The sequence below is a fragment of the Manis pentadactyla genome, chromosome 2 (genome assembly GCF_030020395.1).
Source record: "Manis pentadactyla isolate mManPen7 chromosome 2, mManPen7.hap1, whole genome shotgun sequence".
Classification (NCBI taxonomy): domain Eukaryota; kingdom Metazoa; phylum Chordata; class Mammalia; order Pholidota; family Manidae; genus Manis; species Manis pentadactyla.
In genome coordinates this window covers 122,191,650-122,212,056 of record NC_080020.1, presented here as the reverse complement: position 1 = coordinate 122,212,056, position 20,407 = coordinate 122,191,650, and the positions used below count along the sequence as shown (strand labels likewise).

The following is a 20,407-nucleotide window of genomic DNA, read 5'->3' as shown; positions in this document are numbered from 1 at the left end:
CTAGCCATATGAGATTCCTTAGCTCTGTGGATACTAAAGGATCTGTTTTAGTAGGTTATAGAATTTGAAAACATTAGAAAGGATGAGAATGTGTGGAATCAGATATGAGCTTTAGTTGAATCACTCTCACTTCGGATTAGAGAATGGATCACCATTCTTAATTCCTGTCAGTTTTGACAGTGAAAATCATGATGCACTTTAAATCTGCCAACATAGACTTTGGGATACAGATGCTGTCTTGCACCTTCTCAGATACCCAGCACTTAAAAATCCTAGGATAGAGAAAGCATCTATTCATGGTAGTAGTATGGTAGTTATCAATATTTATGGGACACCAACTTTGCTTCATGTATTTTAAACACAAAGAAATAAAACTGTAGGTAGCTAGGGGGAAAACAAAACAAAACAAAACCCTTTACTGTCAGGTTTGTATTACCCACATATTTTTAAAATAAAATCTTACTTAGAATTCTTCTATTTGGTACCACTCAGAAAAAATCATGATAGAAATCATTTAATTCAATTCTTTCGTTTCAAAAAGAGAACTCTGAGACCGAATCAAGTTATATTACTTGCATATGTGACCTTAGTTCTGACACTTGCGAGGACATGTAAAATTGTGAGGTAGCTTCAGAGAGTGCAGTGCTTATAATGCCAAGGGTATGACAAAGAAGAAGGAAAAAACCCCAGTAGGCCGCTTCCAAAAATGAATATTTTTTCATCTTCCCTCTGTGTCACACAGGAAGAAGATACAGGATTGGGAAATAGAGCTCATGGATCAGGGAAGCCTCACAGCGCTCATTCGCAGCCAAGCCCAAGCCAGCGGTTCCTGCAGATGTAGGGGAGCCGATCAGGCACACTCCCGGTGGGGGTACTACTTTCATTTAATGGTCCTGAACAGCTGGAAAGCACACAGCTAATGACCACTTGAGCATAAAGTGGCTGATGATTACATATAAAATATGACATGCAATGAGGAGAAAAGGTAATAACAATATACAACAGAACAAATGTGCAGTGACAGTCTGAAACGTGTCAATTACATAACAAATTTTAAGAGAACTGTCACTGTAATGTGCATTCTTAAAGCAGAGTATTTCTTTCAAATCAGAAATAATTTAAGCAATCAGAGAAATTCTGCCTTTTCAAACACCGCAGAGCTACATGAATGTAAAATGATGCAAAGTTAGTGATAGAAAATAAGAAAATCCTAAACAGAGAGATTTACTGGCAGGAGTTTTTCAATAGCATGTAAGCATCATGTGAACAAAAATATTTATGAAAGGAAACAACCCTCTGGTCAAAGTATCTCTTACTATAAAGAAAAGGAAAGCTATCAGAAACAAAGCAAGCAGAAGGCGATGCTGAATTCCAAATGCAATTTCAGGGTGAGCTGTACTTTTTAAATAACAGCATATATGTTTTTAGGGATTTGTCTCACAGCATGTGTCTTTTTTTTTCACATAGCTGTCAACTAGATCAGTGACGAAAATGAAAAATGTATCACTCAAAACGATTTTTTTTGCATTTTCTGAACCATACCTTATCTAGTGAGAAATGAAAGTTCTCCCTCTCTTTTTCCCCTAAGAAATACATTTCTGTAACATTTCTTCACTATCAAAGTAAAACAGCAGGTTGAAAGAAAAAACAGGACACAGCCAGATACCGACAAAGCAACCATTTTTTAGAAACCCACTAGGTGCTCCAAGGTACAGTAGGGGATAAAAACCCAGCCATCAGAGCAGAAGCATCCTACTGTGAGGAAGGGACCACTTTGAGACCACTAACACCTCCTCCCCTGCATTGTTTCCGCCATAGCGTTCATTGCCATGGGCCATATTAAATATTTTTGCTATTTAAATTTTTATTGTCTGATCCCCACCCTAAAATGTGAACTCCATGAGGTCATAGACTTTAGTCTATTTTATATATGGATTGTTTTCCCCACTACCTGAATCAATTAAAAAACTATCAAATATTGCTAGAAATGATTTAATCAAATAGTGTGTAAACAGCATAGACAAAGGGGGTGAAAAACATAATTCTCTCCAAGACATGTAAATAAAGTTATAATGAGGTGACATAGACTGGGTAAGGTAGTCATGGAGGTCTGAGAAGGTCAGAATATGAAATTGTGTTGTCATTTCCATATTCACCACACAAAAGGGAAGTCAATGTCATTTCATTGTATTTCTTGTCTCATTATCCACATCCTAACATGTTTTTATAAAACAACTTATAATTTCACTTCTGAGGCTCTAGATTCAGAAAGGAAATTGAGGTAACTTTTCTAAATGCCCAATTTTCAATGAAAGCAAAATAAACTCAAATGTATTAAGGCATGTATTTAAGAGTCTGTGATTGGTGAAAAGGGCAGGATCTGGAACCCCTATTCTGAAATGCTCATTTTTTCTATTATGAACTTCTATGGAACACTTGCCTAAATGTTCTTATGCAATGCTAACTACATTACTTCAAAGAAATATAATAAAGCTAGAAAATGCTCACAGAAAGACAACTAAACCATCATCAAAGGAACGAAGCAGCTTGGTATAGGAAGATGTTAAAGATTAGAATCTTCAATCTGGGAACTCTGACATCTATTAAATCATGAAGAAGGTGGATAGTGTGAAAGCCAAGCTATCCACAAACTTCAATTATACAAGGTCTAAGGGCACCCTTTGAAGTTTAAAAGAGATAAATTTAGGACAAATAATGGGAAGTGCCATGCTACTTTATTTATTAGGTAGAGTGCTCATGGAAGTAACACAGGCTGAAAATATAATAGGTTCATAAAAGGTTTAGATAAAAACATACAGTAAATCAATTCTAGACTATTAAAGGGAAGTAGCCCAATATACCATTAATACTCCTTTTATCTTGGTCAAAGTGTAGGGCTCTCCTTGTTCTTTGGTTACATTTGAAGTGAAACAAAAAGTAATAATTGCAAGCAAAAATTTAAAAAATAACAGCATTCAAATTAGAACTAATTTTATGTAACCGATTCTTTTGATTCACAAAAACTTAGTGGTTGATGAATGTGAAAATAGCAGTGAGAAAAATGTTACATTTTCCCAAAGATGCTCTTTGAGTTCTGCTAGAAGGGCTCTCTAGTTTGAAAATGGATAACATTTTATTTATGCTTTGCTTTTCCCATGGATCATCATCTGCCTTGAATTATTTTTTGTATATGCCTTATTTCTTTTTTTATGTAATTACTTTCTTAAAATCAGGATCATTTTGATTGTCACCTACAAGTCCAACACTCAGTTTAGTAACTTCCACATAGTAGCAAATGTGTAATAAGGAAATTCATGCATCAGACACATAGAACATACATATGGTTCACATTTTACAGAGTATGTTACCATAAGAGTAACTGAAAGATTAAATAACTCATTAAAGACACAAAAGGTGTTTTCCTTTCCATGGCACAATATTCTCTCTCTCACCTGTAACCTACAGCAATCTTCTTTTTCAGATATAAAAACTTTAAAGCAGTTCTTTATTTCTCAATCTGACTGATCTTACCATTTAATATGCACAACTGGCCCGATCCTAGACCAACTGCATCAGAATTTTTGGAGTTATGATATGGCCATATATATTTTAAAATTCTTGCTGGGTGACTTGAATGTGCACACCAGATAAATAATTGTTACTAGAAAATACTATGATGTTTTGATTTCTGAGCCCAAATACTGACTCCAAAATCAATTTTAAAATGGAAAATTTCATAGATTGGAAAATAAGTGTGTATTGTTGAAAGTAGGTGCATTGAAGGGGGCATTATTCATTTTGAAATACACCAATTCTTATTTGATTCCTTTTTAATTAACTCTTGCTCTATAGCCATTTACTATTTTAAGTACATATTATGTACAGACCTTCCTGTTGTATACTGAGATAATATAGCAGGAGGTAGGAGACGTCTTTTATTACTGGAGAAACAAGATAGCACAGGCAGTAAGTACTCTTTGGTATATACTTAAGCACTAAAATGACTCTAAGCCAGTAATTACTAGGAATCATCAGGATAAATCAGAGAGCTGAAGTAATGGTGGTAGATGAAATTATTACCTGAAGTGGGTTTGGAGGATGTATAGAATGTTACAACGGTAGGTGTTTCACAATTTGTATCACTTTGAGCAAAGACAGGAATGAATGTGGAGGTTTGGTTATTACCTAAGGAACCAAGTGAGTTATGCTGAGAAAACTATAATTATGAAGAGACTTGAATATGACATTATGAGATTCAGACATGATTAAGAAGTTCATATAAGAAGTTCTATTTTAAAAGTTCATTAAAAATTTTACCCTGAACTCATTGGGACAAATAAGGTCAAAAAACCGGAATCAACCATTATTCTTGGCATTTTATGGGCCTCAAATGATGGTGTTAATACAAACCCAAATGATTAAAAGTCAAACAAAAACTAGTGTTTCCCCAAGGTAAGCCAACCTGAGAGGGCCAATGGAATTATGCTAATAAATAGTATGACTGATTCTACCCATTCTCCATTACTAGCAATTTTCTCGTATGTGCACTCAAACACATCCATGCTCTGAGTTACCATTTGAGGTCTGCAATTTTCCTCCCCTCTGTGTAGCTCCTCTTGATTAGAGGAACTTAGTTTGAATACGGCTTATTCTCCATCACATCTTGGTGCCTAACATACTGCCTTCTTCATAATGAAAAATCAATGAATATTACTGAGTGAATAATCATATGAAAAAATGAAATAAGAATACATTTTAGAAGGGTTAGATAGGCAAGAGAGAAGATTACCTAGGAGGTTTTTGATTTGCGGACAGCCATTCCTCTTACTTCATTAGCTTCAACTTTGAATAGCCAATGAAATAGCACCTTTCATGTGCTCTTTTCCCCTATGATAAAATTGCCATGTTCCCTCAGCAACATTCTCCCCTACCCCAAATTTAGTTTATCTTACAAGCAGAACACTAAATAATTTAAATGTATTTCCCTTTACACGTTGGCTTTTCCTACTCTAATTTCCATCTCATTGAGGAAGGAAGTGGCCATATTATCTGTAACTGCTCCTTAAGTTCCTAGCAAACTCCATAATACACATTCAAAACTCTAAAATACGGTTGAGTTGTGAAGAGAAGATGTAATTTGAACCTCTTCTATAGTAAGTATTAAGTTGGAACCAAGGAAAGGACCAATATAATAGTTTATTCATAGTTAGAATTAAAAGAGTTTGTCAGATAATCGTATTTGAGGGGAAAAAAAGAGTTAAGATTTATTGACAATGGATTTATTGACAATCCAAGTCAGTGAAAAAATGGTTACAAGTTTAAAAATGGTCTCAGATTGCTGGTTAGTGATATAAATCTCCCTTATCACTTGAAGCTGAATTATCTTTGCTAAAGAGGTATGCTATGTTTTATCTAAAAATGGGAAGTCACTAAATTTCTAATTAAAAGTGTCCTAGGTTGTTTCTTCATCTTTATTCACCAGGGGAGGCATTTTCATATATTTTATGATTATCTGTTTGCTGTTCATTCTGCCAAAAACTTATTGCCCTAAGAAATAGCATTAAATGTGAATATGACCTCATTAAAAGGTTTCATCTAAATTTTAAACATTTCTAAACTCTTAAATACACCATTTCAATATCCTTCTCCCTTTTGGAATTGAAATAAGTACTTTATATATTATTTGAACAATACACAGTATACAGCATTGCATAGAAAAAAAATCCCTAGCAGTCTTTTGAGAATAAAGGCAAATCAATAGTAATATCTCTGAGAATAGAAGCACTTTTGTTGACACAGGAACATAGTTTAATGGGAAGCAAAGTAATCTTTGTGTTCAGTCAGACTGTTGGGCTGTGCCTGAGAAATTGACAAGCTCTGACCACTTGTTTTACATTAACAGGCAACCTTGCATGTTCAAAACAGAAAGAGAAAATGATTTGCTTTATAAAGATGGATACCTTATGGGTTTAGCATGTAACACAGAGATAATCTTCGTTCAATTTTTTGGTAATTTTATAAATTTGTCTTAAATTCCAATTTTAATCTATTAAAGTTAATCATCCCAAGGCCCCGAAGAGAGGCAATTCAGGAGCTGTTTACATTGTGGACAGTAAATATGACTAAGCTATCTCAAGTCCACTGTTGGATTTGAAGTCTTAGGTTTTAATGATGAAGATGATGATGGCAAACAGTCTCACCTTAGGATGGAAATATAAGTGTGTCCAGATAGACAAACAGATTGATGGGTAAATGTAGTTATAGCTGTACATACAGAATAACTTAGAGAAAATTTCTTTGCTATGGCCAGTGTATAAAGAAAATTCCTTCTGATCATATTTCCTTTATTCTAACCTTCAGATGATAAAGTAAACAATAAAGAGTAAAATCATATAAGTAATCAATGACTCCTGCAGATTTAAAATTCTAGTAGTGATCTTTCTGGTTTCTAGAAAAATGATTGTTTTGTCTTTAAACACAGGTACTGCCATTTAAACTGTAAGAAAAGTAGTTAGCTATGGGTTCTTATTTCATGCAAGTATGCTATTAGGTTAACAAAAAACTAGTAAAGGAGGCTGGATGTTTGGTGAATATGTACATTATCCCATGCAAATGTTCTGAGTTATTCTAGTATTTAAAGAAAAGTGAAAGCAAACAAGTTTGTCTTGCTTGCTGTTATTAGTTCTTTGCTTTTCATGCAGGCTGAGTATTTATATTTAAGTTCCATAAATGCAGACATAACAATAATGCAGCCCTTGATTTCTTTGCACTGCAAACTAGAGGATGCTGGAAGGAATTCTGCCTTGAGAAAGTTACATGTTAAGCGTCATTACAGTTGACTTGCAGACACATAGTAAAATATGTATTTTAGTTCAAAAATTGTATCTTGCCTCAAAAGTGTTCTTTAAAATAGTTTGAGTTTTGCAAAACAATATTTTCTAATGCACATCAGTGTATAAAGATTAAGTCGAATTTATCCAATATGACCTATTTTAAGCCTATTAGCTCTTAACATAAATTCCCATTGGTTTCAATGCTTCCACGTGCAATGTTCAGTTGGAAAGGTTGAAGCCAGAGCATTCCCTAGTATACTAAGATATGGCCACAAGGTGGCTCCAAACACCGAAATATGTTATTTTACCTCCTGACAAGTGAATAGAAATTTACCACAAATATTAGCAGCAAATTTACCCTATAAATGTGTCAATATTTCAAAAATATAAACTCATTTCAACCTTCTGATTAAGTTTTGAAGTACTGTTTATATTTTTTTAAATGTAGACACTCACAACATGTTAAAATGGTTGAAAACCTTAAGATCTGAAGGATTTTGAAAGGAAATGATTAGTCTGTGTAATTATTCAACATTTGTTTAGGTTTTTAAAAATAATTTCTTCTCTAAATTTACACAATTTTATTCTCACTTCATTTCCAACTAAGTGAGAGGGAAATATCTCCAAGTTAATGAGATTTTTCTCTAGCACAATTAAAGAAATTACATTGAAGAGAAAGCAAAAAGAATAAACAATAAATAAACAAAATGTAAAAACATAGCAATGACAAAAAATGAGAATCATCTTTGCTGTGTCTGTGAAATGATGCCTGTTGGCTGGGTTTAGCAGTCACTATCTGACTCTCCTTCACCTCTGTCTGTGGATGGATAAGACAGAATCCTAAGTATATTCTTTGAATATGCAAACTTCTAAAATAAACATATTAATTAATCCTGAGCTACAAATAAAACTAAAAAATGAAAACCATGAACAGTTCTGGATTTTTAAAACAGAGTTTTAAAGGAAAGGTATTTGCAGGCACAGAAATGTATATTTTATGACCCTAATGTTTTGGTTTGTTTATGTAATCCATAGAATTCATTTCAGATGCTTTTAAATTACCATATAAGTAGAGCCACAAAGAGGAAGAAAACATCAAAAATAGTGATTTGAAATTGATCTTCATATCACCTTGAATGCAAAGAATGAAAAAGAATGAATTATCTAAATAAAACCTTTTAATATTTTCACATTATGCAGCAGATTTCTGTCTTCATCAGACGGTTTCCGGGACCTGGTCTAAGAAAGCGGTAGCCCACTGACCTTTCTCTCAGCTTGTAGCACAGACTGCAGAATTATTATTGAGACTTATAGATATCAAAACTTTAATGGGATTCTTTAATGCACTGCCTCTGTACATCACTCTTGTTCTAGTTCTCATTACTCTGACCTCAAGTAGGAGAATCTGTGAAAAGAACCATTACTGCAGTATATTCATAAATGGCTCATGTTTCACCTGAGTGAGTTTATGTGGCTTATGGAACTCACCAAGAGTTAGTCTCTGTCTTTCTAATGCTTTCTCCCTCCTCTGTCCCCTTTTTGGGTCCTTCAGGTCATTTTCAAAATTAATATTCATTAATACCCTAGTTCATGCAATTATCATACAATGATTCTGAGTTTTCTAGTTACATTCTCTCTTTAGGCAACTGACATTTTCACACTCATTAGGGGACGAATCTATTTTAACAGTTATATATTGAGCTCTTTCTAATTACAATAATAGATGTTATGAGCCCTTTTTATTTATAACCCTAGATAAACTGTCCTTGGAAATTATGACTCAAACTACTATTTTTATAAACAAAAAAGAATTGCAATGAAGAATTGATGATGTTATCAGCAGAATTAGTGAAAGAATCAACTTAAAACAACAAAGATTCTCATTTCAACTCAAGCACAAAATTATTATTATGCGATACAAGTTAAAATTTTAAAAAATGTTGCAGTGGAAGCCCAAGTCACATCACATGCCATAGTTAAAATAAAACACACTCAATATGAATGAAAAAGCATAGGTCACATGAATGTACATATAGTAACAATAATACCAACAAAAATAATAGGTGACAATTACAATAATATGGAGTACTAGAACACATATTGTTGGTACTTTACAATTACGGTTTCTTTTAATCATGACGATTTCTCTATTATGTATGCAAGTCCAATTATTATGCACATTTTACAGGTGAAAAACTACCACGAACATTAAATTTAAATAGTGACACAGGATTTGAACCCAGTTAGCTTGGTACCACAGTCCGTGCTTTTATTCATCAAAGAAATTCTAAGAAAGGCAATCTTAGTGCTTCTGACATGCAACCTTCCCACTGTGTACTTTACTATGAAACATGACCTTTATCAGGTGTCCTCAGGAAAACAAATGTTACGTAGGAAAACCTTTCCACAGAGTAACCCAGTTTGAAACTCACTGGTGTCTACAGAGTGAATATTTTAATTACTTGTGGAAGCTTATATTCATAGGACTTGGGGATCCACTTAGTCTTCAGATATACTTTTTATTTAGGCTCCTTGTCTGGGACGGGGATACTAGTCCCAAATTTGAGCCCTTGGTGCAAGATGGCAACAGGCTACTGCAAATATGAAGAGCAGCTGAAATCACCAACCAAGATGGCTGCTCCTAACTGGCTCATCAATGCAGAATCCACTCTTAGGGATCCACTGAACGAATCTGAGGCTACTCAAAAATGTACCTTGAACCAATCTGCCAACTCACTCTGATACTTTATTGAAAGGTATCAGGATGGCTTTGACTACAGTAATACAGTGTTGGAAAAAAAAAAACAGGTGAGATTGGAGCCCCATATTATCCATTTTAAAAGTACCTAGGACACAACCTTCTTACATTGACTAGAACTGGTCTCTAATATAAGTCACGTGATTATTTGCTTAATGCCTCAGTAATATTCTGCTATCTAGTTTACTACTATTCCATGAAAATTAAGACATTTTGAACATAACTATTAATATTTCTATTGTAAAGTATACAAAATTTAATTTTGAATATGTCACATTATTACCACCTCTCCTCAAGCACAAGATTTGCATTGGGTTCACCTTTTTATCTCTAGGTGTGGCAGTAAGAATGGCTCATCAAAACTTCCAAGAAAATTAATGAAAATAATTAGAAGCTGAGGAAAATGAAGCAAGTTATTTCTAGATTCCAGGAAATCATTTAAATTGATAGAGGGAAATATAACAGATGCAAAATAAAAAAATAGCTATATATGACTGTCATATATTTATTTATATGCAAATATTAGTTTGCTGCTAGAAAAGACAAAGCTTGTCTCATCCATATATTATTCACCTTGGACCTACCTAGAAATAGGTTTGACGCAGCCCCTACTTATAAAGTGAAGTGCATTAATGTCTTTGCTCTGAATTCAAGATTATGGTTGCTATTTCTCTAACTTCATATCTCCATCCACTGGGTTGGGTGCCCAGTACAGGTTGTACATCACACCTAACAGTGATACGGTTTTGTCCTAAAAAAGAAAACATATTTTCCCTTACTTTGTTCAGATTTCATAACGTATAATGGAGACTCACCCACCCCTAAGAAAAGAGTTTAGCAAGGAAATTATTTCTCTCAACTTTGATTTTAGGAATATTTCACTTTCCCAAAATTTTTTGTGTGTGTTGCAAATCAACACATCTGAAAACAAATACATAGTGAAGTTTTTTCTTACAAATTAATAAAAAATATATGTAGAACTGTCTAGTTATTAAATCTTGAAAAATTACAGCATATATTTTAAAAGGCATGGTAGCTAGAAAAGAAGAGATTCTTAGAAAATAGGCAGAATTCTCTTATTTATTATATTCATCTTAAAAGGTTTATGTCAGTAGGAAAACAAATCCTTTATTTAATATAGAAATTCTATAGAAAATCTCTGCTCTTCACTCCAGCAGGGGGAAAAAAAAAATAGAAGAAGAAAAGGAAGAGGAGAAGAGGGAAGAGGATTTCTAAGTCATGACTGCACTCAGGATTCAAAGTTGAACAAATTTCCAAAATAACAGCTGAAACCTTTTGCTGAAAGGAGTGGATAAAGAAAACTTTCCATAGGTTCTTAATCATGGTGAAAAACTTTTACAGTAGTTCCCCTTTGTCTGTGCGGGATACGTTTTCCAAACCCCCAGTGGATGCCTGAAGCCAGGAATAGTACCAAACCCTATATACACTATGTTTTTTTCCTATACGTACATATGTATGACGAAGTTTAATTCATGCATTAGGCACAGTAAGAGATTGACAACAATAACTAATAAAATAGAACAATTATAACAACAAACTGTGATAAAGTTCTGCAAGTGTGGTCTCTCTCTCTCAAAATATCTTATGGTACTGTACTCACCTTTCTTCTGTGATGATGTGAGATGATATTATGCCCATGTGTTGAGATGGGGTGGGGTGAATGACCCAGGCATTGTGACGTAGTGTTAAGCTACTATTGACCTGACTATAAATCAGAAGGAGGATCATCTGCTTCCTGATTGTGTTTGACTGTAGGTAACTGCAGCCGTCAGAAGTGAAACAGTGGGTAAGAGAAGACTAGGATGTTCACATGCAGGAGGCTAGAGAAGACAGCACACATGGGCAAGTTGGTGGTTTGCTCCCTCCAGAGACTACATATTGAAAAGTCACGTTGGTGACAAAATGTGGCTCAAGACTACAAAGCAGGAATAACCTCCGACTTACCATGATTTAGGAAAAAGTTAAAAACAAAAAGAAAAAATAAGAAACTTTATAGTTTTCTAAGCTAAAGGTTACTCATGATATACTCAGTTTCTGCTTATTTGATTAAGTTGACATACATATTACTTTATACCAATGGTTTATTAGCTTTATATGTTATTGCTAAAGCAAATAAATACCACACTGTAGTATTAAACGTTTATGTAATTCACATTCTTCATTTTATTAGCAACAGATTTAAACCAGTGAGTTAGAGGTAGCAAAATTTCATTTTTTAAGTTTATTTAAAGAACATATTTTGATTACAATAATTAATGACTATACTGTACATGTAGATGATTTACATGGTAAACACAAAACCATTAAAACCCGAGTTCAATTATTTTCAAAGCTACCTAAATATAAGGCTATTAATTTAAAGTTGGTGCTTAGAAATCAAATTATCCAGAAATATTATAGTATTTTATCTAAATTTAAAGTCTGATTCAAGAGTTACGGAAATACTTACTACTTTTAAAAATCCCAGAAGTTACCATGGTTTTCAAATAGAGTTGATTTAATTTTATTTTATTGAGACTAGAGTTACATGAAAAAGAGGTTCAGTCACATTTTAAAAACCTGATATTATAATTATGCAAACAATTACCTAAGCAAATACTTTGATTGTATTTGATCTACTCATATAACTATGCCAAATTTCAGCTTCAATTTTGGTATTTATATGTACTACACGAACATTGACGAAAATTACCAGAGTAAACCCAGTTAAAACATTTACTTTATTCAGTTAACTGATTATTTTAATTTAATTGGGGAAACCGCTTATGTTTCCCACATTTTCAACTGGAAATGAGAAAAAGCAATGATAGTTCTTCACTCTATAATAGATACTTGCTCGTTATACATAAGTGAACATATTTAGATTATAAACTGCCAATATTTGTATCTTGCAACAAAGAAGAATCAACATTTCTAATGAAAGATTGCTTTCTGGACACATGCAGTTTATGATTAATTTACTTTTAAAATCAGGACTTTTGTCAAGCTATTTCAATATGCTCTGTTATAGTAAATCAACAATGATTCCCAATCAATAACTGATGTACTGAGTATAATAAGTCATGTGTCTGCATTTTACATTATACTTTAGAGAAGTCATTTCATTAATAAATGCTGACTTTCCCATACTTTGCATGCTAGTACAGTAAACTACACTGATGTTAATTTCAATTCCTTAAAAGCCTAGGTGTTATAATTTATCTATAAAAATTGCTTTCATTTTAAGGACATGCTCTAGCCAACTGATATGTAATATACTTTATGTTATAATGCAAAGGATAATGTAATAAATCCAAGGTATAATATAGCAAATGATGAAACACTGGCCATAAAACCCAGAAGATTTACAGAAATATTATTTAATATAGGGTGACATAAAAGAGCACATGGAAACTCATTCCAAGGCTTTTTTAATTGTCATAAATGAGGGAGGGGAGAGAGAAGAAGAGGGAGACAGAGTGGAAAGGAGGGAGGGAAGGAGGACAAGAAAGAGAGCACATACTGAAACATTTTTGAGCATCAGCAGGACTCTGACGTGTTTAGACATGTAATTTAATGCTGAATTTCCTGTTGTGAAGCAATGTTATAGCCTATTGGTTTATCCTGTCCTGAAGCCTGAAATGTATTTCAGGGTATATATTTCTGCATCATATGTAGAATCAAGGCTGCTGTCTAAAAAGCGAGGTGGGGGATTGAAAATTGAGATCACATGGTATGGTGAAGTGCTTTATAATGTTACTGACAGACTGGCTCCTACATTCCTCTACTACGAGGGACTGCACAATAAAGGCATTTCAACCTTCCAGAGGCAGTCATTATTTTCAAGGAATGCTACATTTCATTTCCTAAAATGAGGTAAAAGGTAGTTTTATTTTATTCATTCTTACTCAATGTTCAGCTTTCCCTTTCTTTAAATCTATCACTAGTATGGTCATATTTAACAAACGTCTCTTTGTAATATAGAGGGTAGACCATCACATACATTGCAAGAGAGAAACAGGATAAAAATATAAGTACATTGGTGAAAACAAAGCACCTTTATTCTTTAAAAAAATCAAGTCACTTTTTTGGGAGAAGTTGCAATACATATAGAATTATACAAAAGTTATATTGAAACAACTTTTTCTAACTTTTATTTTAACTGATCAATGTCACTGCATTAAGGATAATGCATGCCCAGAAATCTACAACCCTCATGTGACTGACGTGATTTCCTTCCAGTGTTTGCCTCTTGAGTTAGTTGGAATGAGCAGGGACACAGAAGGAATGGCAAAGGCAAAAATGGCCTCACATGTTTTAGGTACAACTGTATTTTACAAAAGACAAGACAACTGTATTTTAAAAGAGCTCCAGACTCAAACTAAAATGTCAAGTGAGGGAAGGCTGCTGCAGAGCAAGAAAGGAGGAAGGGGAGAGAGGTGACCCTGAGCTGAAGCTGTTATCTTAGAAAACAGGCACTCTTTGTTGACCGAAATTTTCTCATTCTCATGCATGAAAAAAAAATCTATAATTTTGAGTGTTGAACTGATTGGTTGTAAAGCAGGGAATGTTATATTAGTGCTCTGTGAACATATCCCAGTGCTTAAATTAAAATAAAAAAACAGAGGCAGATTTAAAAATGTTTAAATTCAGGACATTTTTTTCTATTTGCATATTTCAGGTTATTGAACTATGACAAAATAAAATTTTTTCAATGATCTATTGGTCTGAATAAATGTCAAGAAAAGAAAAATAGATTTTCCTATGTCAACTTTCATTTCTCAAATATGTGTTCATAGTTCTCAAATATGTGTTATCCTTCAACTTTTATTTTTTCCAAAATATTCATAACAGGGTCCATATACACTTACTACAATGCTTCATCAGTGACACCACTGCAAAGTACAAGCCTAACATGAGTGAGGGCACCTGTCTTGCTACCTGGTTTTTAACTTCAGCCTATGAGGTATGCATGTTAAATATAATATGGTTAGTAAAATGACTTTTCAGAAACCCTGTCCACATAATATTTTAGGTCAATCACAAGAAGAATTTTCAAACACAGACTTGAAATTGGGAGAGCAAATATCTGCATAAATTACTTGTGACTGGTACAAATAATTTTTATATTTCTCTGCTCATATTTTATTACTTTGTTTCAGTATTTCACAAATACTTTTAATGTGGCAACAATATTAGAATATAATTTGCATCACAGAAATCAGAATATATTATGAATAATACTATTGAAACCCAAGGACTAGCCTAGAGGTAGTTACGTTTACATTTGTGACTTGTATTAACTGCTTACTATGCGATCCTATTACTGATAATAACACTTAACAAAAATATGGCTCACTTTGCTGCTGAATCAGCATCATTGGGGCCAATGCCGTTCCTGTGCTGCAGCCTAGTGGAATGATTTGGTATAAAAATGACATATTCCAGGAGGACATGGTGTTATCACTTGCTGCAAAGTAGGTTAAGAAACATGGGAAATAAGTCATATGAATAGAAATCCCCCAGATAATACATACTCTGACTCAGTTACTTGTTTACATAGGAAATTAAGTAAAGATCAAGAAATGCATCCAAGAGTCTGAACAGGATTCACGTATTTCAGGATGAACCTTTTCAGTTTCAATATTCTCTTTTTCCACAAGAAAAAAAAATTCATACTTTTCAGATTATGCTAACTTTCTTAATAATGTGCCAGAAATGTACATCTCTCTAGATAGAAAGTCAACTTTCTCTCCCTTTTTTCTTTCTCCAAAAGAAAATTTCAGTAGAGTAAAAATCTAACATTATAATATACAATTGAAAATCTAGATAGTAATGTTCTTATCAATAAGCAGCTAGTTTTCATGAACACCTACGAATATCACTTGAAGCACTGATCAGGTACCAGGCAACTTAACCACTGATCTCACACATATGCATATGTATGGAATTCTGTTCTTTGATTGGAGTCAGGGAAGACATATGCATTCACCAGGGAAGTCAGTTTGTTAGCAGCAAGTATTTGAAATCAAAAAAGTACCTGATTCAATGAAAACAGACATTGATTCATACTTGAACAACACAGCTGAAAAATTTTTAAAAAGTGAAATCAAATGAAAGAAGCATTTCTTTATGCTTTTATCATCAGGATAGATTTGTATTTGATGTGTCCCTAAGCCACAGACACACTCTGCTTATATTGTGTTCTCTCCAATCCCTTCACTCCAAGCCCCCCAAAGCACTATTTCCTTATGCATTCCACATTGAATACATATGTGCCACATTTACTATACTGCAGGCAAGGGGGCAAGGCAGATTACCTCTGCAACTTATTTACCCATTTCTCTATGATACAACCTTTTTCTTTTTTCTTCACTTTAACTAAAAATGAACCTACAGCCTTGTCAATGACATAATGTTTTCATGAAAGTTCTACTAATTAAAAATCCTCACCATACCAGACCTAAAAAATGAGCACACTCTTGCCAAGTGTTATTCACCACAGAGAAGCTCTTGTAGCTACATTTTCAAGAAGGATAGAGAGGGGGATGGTGAGGAGGGAGAAAGTCTACTAACATATGCATTGAAGTATAACGTCGGCAGCATCAGAGGGACAGATTATTTTTAATAGAGATCCCACAAGAAAAAAAAAATACAAAAAAACACATGCATCTCCAAAGAGCTGAGAGAAATGAATGTGCAGTTTTGGAGAATAGAAGCTTTTACTGGAATAAAGAACCACAATTACAGGCAATAGATTTGTCTTTTAGAAGCAAAAGATAATAGGTCAGTGTTTAAATGATGTTTGATTGCACCTGCAGACCCCCCTTTTTTAATGATAAGGGAATGGTAGGCTTTTATTGTAGTGACATAAAAACACTTTCAGATCACTGCTTTTGCCCATACTTACAGTGTTATCAATAGTTACTTGTTGGGGACATGCAAGACTTTCAATGTGCTGCATTAATTTAACACCACATAAAATATGGATTTTATTGCAGCAGAGACAATAAATGCTGCAACTGCTGACTACATGCATTTAATCTCCCCTCTTCATCTTTCCCATCTCATACTTCTTCCTCAGATTTAAAATGTGAATATAGGAGTTTTGTTTATTCCACTTCTGATTAATGCCAACCCTTTTTATTTATGTAGATGCTTGGTGACTATTGACAGATTCAAGGAATCTGTCTTCTGCCTGTCATTTTTTTTTATATTGAATGCACAATGAACTATGACTATGAATAAGTGCAGAGTGAATCCATTCATATGGAATGTAAAGTAATGTTAGATGATGTTAGAGTTCACAGCAACAATGTTACCTCTTCAACTCATTTTCAAATAAGGATGAACAAGTATGAGCATGGCAAATTATGATCCAGAATTTATTTTCAGCATTTGTTCATGGTGAATGAATTCACAAACTCTAATAGCATGACACACTGTTGAGCTTAATATATAATTTATCCAGTTTTACTTTACCTGGATAAATATTCAAAGCAGTTTTTCTAGAATCCAATATAGAGTTTTATGCTTCCTAATTTCTTTATGTACTAAAGATAATCATTTGTAAAGAACTGCTAAATACAACTTAAAAACAAACATTTTCCCCACAAGGAAAGAGAAAGACCTTAAGGGAGTTAAAAGAGAGAGAGGGAGAGATAAAGTCTTCCTACCTTTTTTATCAGCTTCTGGATAACGGAAGTTGGTTCCAGCCAAAACAACCCTGGAGAAATTGTCACTATGTCCCCTTTTTGTTTGTTTTCGGCTGTTATTTTCTATCACTGATGCTACTTCAATCTAACTCAAGCTTTCTCTCAGCATCACTTTTAACTCTGGACGGCAGGGAACCGAGGAAAACGGAGGCGAGCTCTTTCTGATTGGCTTTCATTCAGTGCTTCTGATTAAGGGTAAAAAAAAAAAAAAGGGAAAGGAAGGAGGGGGAAAAGCCCTTCCTCACACGGAGAGAAAGGTTCTGCTGATAGAGCTGCAGCACTCGCCATGGGAAGGTTAGCGACTGGGGAAGTGCTGGCTTCTGCAAGCACACAGCGATTTGCAAGTGAATGCGAGGGGAGGGCGCATCCGAGCGGAGGGCTCTGGATGAAAGGCTTCCCCTCCCCCGCAGGGCAGAAAGACTCTCTGTTTCCAGGCGAAGGTAATCAGCCCCATCTAATCCGGCTGTGTCCGTTAACACACTCTCAGTAACAGGACTGCTTCTTGCAATTCTTTTAAATAGATACTTCTTCTTCTGACAGATAAGCCTGAACCATCCTTACCCCAGACTGTGGAAACCCGAGGATGAACGGAGTACCAAGTCAAACTGCAACCAGATCTCTTAGATGAGAGTGATTTTTTTTTTTGCTTTTAGAATTTTTATTTTCTGCCTTCAGTGAATTTCTTTTCTTGTTTCTCTAAATACCTTATTTTTCTTGCTTATTGTCATATGAGGACATACCTTAATGATTATTTTGGCGTGTCCGGGAGCAAGTCTTGTCTGCTTAATCTTACTAGCTTTGCATTTTTATAGTTTATAGATAAAAATATTTTATTCATAAATTATGCAATTAGTGATATTAAAATATTTAGACTGGGAGTTGACACAATCTCTTTTTCTTTAACCTCTTTATCTCAGAAATATGGGTTGCATGCCCATGTGTGTGAGTGTGTATGTGTGTTTGTGTGGGCAGATCTAAGTACATCTGGGTATTCTGCTTACCTACCATTAAACTGTCCATCTCCCAATTTATCTATCCCTACGTTACTTACCAAAGGATGTCAGTAGAGCTCCACAAAATAATGATTATCTTTATATTTTTCTGGCTGCAAGTATATTTCTTTTTAAAGTAAATAAATTATATAAACTATGAAATAATACTGTAAATAATAACTTTAAAGCTGGAAGAGGAATTTTGAAGAAAATCTTGTCCAGCTATGGCTTCTTTTTTTTTTTTCTTAATACTGCTCAGAAATGTTGAATGACTTGCTTAAAGTCACAGAGCTAACTGGTGACCAAGTTAAAACTACAATGACAGTTTATATTTTATATTTATATAAATAAATAACATATATAAATTTATGACTCCAGTTTAGTTCTGTCTGAGACGTCATCCTACCTCCTGGGTACATACTCAATTATTCCAACATAAAGCAGGCCCCTTATACAGTCAGCAAAATGGGAAAGGAAAGACTATATGGGTGGAAAAAAGAAGGGGAGGGAACTTCCAAAGTAGATTTCAAAAAAGTTTTAGTATCACACAAGTTTCCCACTAGTTGTTATCAACTAGTTTTATATTTTAAAATATGAAATATATCCACTAAGCAAAATGATATTTAGAACATGAAGGAACTTTTGAAACAATTTTATGGATGAGGGCATTAAGATCTGGAAAACTCTAATGATCCTACTAAAGCTGTGTGATTATAGAGCTACAATTCTCACACTTATCTAAGGATGGTTTACCTATAATTTTTTTCAACAGAGTGCCTTAACTTTAGAATCAGATGAAAATAACTATTCCATTTTTCTTCCTATGGTGTATTTGTGTTAATATGATGCATTTCTGTGTTCAATATAATACTGCCATTGACATATTAAAGTTGGTTGTCAAGAGAAATTACAGAATATCCTAATTTTTATGTAAGTTGTATAGTTTTTAGTGAAGTGCAGCAAGTCAGGTGCACATACATAAGAAGGCCTATTAATATATTAACTATATTTGTATGTTTGTTAATTGTTATTTTCAAAATAAATGACTACATAATGTAGGAGTTGTTCAGATTACATTTAAATGGGTCCAGTTGAGAAAATAACCAAAGGCTAAGATCAGATGTGAAAAGTTATTTTATTCATGAAAATATGTGTTGCAATGATGTATTCTGAAAATAGTCATTTATTAACAAGATAGAAGTTTATTCTTCTCTTACATAAATTTCTTAGTTTGTATAATTGGTGTTTTCTTTGTAGTCATCAGAAACTCAGGTTCCTTGGTCTTGAAGCTCAACCATTTTAAGGGGTTGAACTCATGCATGTGACCTGAGAGAAATCACTCCATCTGCTTTCTAGAACAAGGAATAAAATGAAGAATGAAAAGATGTACTCTTCCACTGGAATCTATGACTTCATTGGCTGGAAATGAGACACTTGACCAAAAATTGTTTAGAGGGAGGCTTGGAAATGTAATATTTACTCTGGGAAGCCCTTTGCCCAGGTAAAGTCACTATACTCTTAGACAAGGAGATGACATTGGATACAGATAGCAGCAGTGTAGTCCTATCTATGTATCATATAGTAGTATATCTTATGGTTTTTTAGAGAAATAACCAAAATTTGTTCTTGTCTAAAATTAAAATTTTGTTGTGAAGTTAGAGAATGATAGCAATTCAAAATAATTTTAATATTTTAAAACTTTGTAGTATGAAACAGTACTATCAGTTATTGTATTTTGTGTTTTATGGTCATATAACATATTTAATTAATGGTAGACATCTATGTATTCCAAAGTTCCGAAGATGTAGCTACAGGTATGAGAGAGAGGGAGGAACAGAAAGGGAGCATTTGAACAATAAATGCTTAACCCATTTTCTTTAATGCCCTCCTTGTGAAAGAAAGACTCATGTGCTATCCTATGGAATAGAAGCTTTAGTAATAAAAATTAAAATAAAGACCAAACAGAACATTGGCTAAAAATGAAAATTTCTGATAATGAGTTTTGTTTTATCAAACAATATCATTTTTCAATTCCTAATTTTTTTCACTCTATAAGTGGGTTAATTTGGAATTATACACATTTTTCTATTTCTTTTGAGTTTTCTCTGG

General features: G+C 33.8%; 1 protein-coding gene across 2 annotated transcripts in view; it reads right to left on the bottom strand.

Annotated features, from left to right (window-relative positions):
• Positions 1-17,538, bottom strand: part of LOC118918184 (cadherin-10) — a 171,353-nt gene extending 153,815 nt beyond the window's left edge. The window contains exon 1 of one of the 2 annotated variants that reach the window (XM_036896730.2): positions 17,268-17,538. The gene's annotated coding sequence lies outside the window, so the exon portion shown is untranslated. The remainder of the gene's footprint in view (positions 1-17,267) is intronic. The other variant, XM_036896729.2, reaches the window with a different exon arrangement.
• Positions 17,539-20,407: the final 2,869 nt, after the last annotated feature.